We start from the raw sequence: 1,606 nt of genomic DNA on the forward strand, positions 1-1,606 counted from the left end.
TAGTTTTCATTAGATTAACCTGTGAAAATATCCGTTCAACATTGGCTGATGAGTGAGGTAGAATAAGCAGGTTTCAAATAAAATTGGTTAAAATTGGAAACATGAATGTATCACCTCCATATTTCAATATTTGTACTTGGCTCCAAAACTCTTCAATATTTCCAGAATGTTTTTTAATTTCTTCAGCATTTCGCAACAGACGTCATTCTATGTCCAGACCTTGTAATTCACTATCAGTTATTAAATTTGGAAATATCATTGCAACATCAGAAATAGATCGTAGGGAAGCTGATTTCACTATCGCAGGATCCATAAAACATAATTTTATCATATTTATGTTTTCATTTTCTGTTTGAAAAAGAACTCTAAAATACGAGGTGTGCTAAAATAAAATGTCTGCTATTACCAACGTACTTTGATCATGATTGGCAATATGTTATATTATTTTAAGTAATCCACGGATAATTTTTTAAATTTTATTTATTTTTCGGTAGAAATCTGCATGGAATCGGTAGATCGGTATCTACCGAAAAGTCGGTAGACCTGGCATCTCTGCTTCTGTCATTCTCCCCTGTATGGTCCACTTCCCTGATAAGGGATTGGTGAAAAATCTGTTTTATTCTTAAACCAGAACTTATTTTTATTGAGTCAAAAATTTTCTCTAGAATTCGGGAGAAAAGGACTAATGCCAAAAGAGACCGTTCGCACAGATGTTGGTTAGTTTGGGTTAGTGCCACTTGTGCCAAAGGGAAATTCCCCAAGGCGCGAAGCGGGTACCTTTTGAGTACGACTTCGGCAGTAATTACAGCCGCTTTAAGCAGGACAAGGTGAATCTGTTAGAGACATAGAGAAGGACGCGCCATCTACCTATACAGAAAAGAAACCGAACACTTTCCAGCTTCATAAGACTGGTTCGCATTTGCTCTCATGCAATTTTTTTCCGCTTGCGACTAGCGGTACCCCAAAGTTTGGGTACCGACCATATGAGAAACGTTCATTATTATTGAAGTGATAACTTTTTATGGGAGGGTGAACCGATTTTTCTCGGTCGTTCTTCCATCTGAGGCTTGGGACGCACATATGCACTTTGAATTCGTCATTTTTCTCTTAGTGCGGGTGCATCTGTAGATCTGATAAACTTTTCAAATACTCATTGCGTTATTAAACTGACAGTGATTTTGATTTATCAATGATTGAGTGTGATATTATTGTGTTCGGTGCAGTTTATTTTATAACGCTGATAACAATGAATCAACAAATTATCAAGGGATTGGCGTGGTTTTTTTTTGAGTTGCAAAATCCACTTGAACATGACGCTGCTTTTTTCGAAGTTTCTCAAGAACCATTCGAACCACAGAATTCGTTTTGGCATCGTTGGATAGAGAACTGAAAACTCGATTCAGTCGTAACAACGTGAGTGATGAGTAGTTTTGACCCAAAAAACGAAATTTGAATATCAAACACTTAGGTGCAAGATTATCCCGAAATTCCATGTTTTCCGTCTCATTTTTGCTCATTTCTCGGAGGCAAAATGAGCAAGAACGCTCATTTGTACATCATTCTAGACAGAAATAAATGGCCTTTTTAGGAAGTGAACCATGGATGG

This window comes from Dendroctonus ponderosae, unplaced genomic scaffold, assembly GCF_020466585.1.
Source record: "Dendroctonus ponderosae isolate FM_Combo_2020 unplaced genomic scaffold, Dpon_F_20191213v2 Dpon_F_20191213_11, whole genome shotgun sequence".
NCBI classification, from domain to species: domain Eukaryota; kingdom Metazoa; phylum Arthropoda; class Insecta; order Coleoptera; family Curculionidae; genus Dendroctonus; species Dendroctonus ponderosae.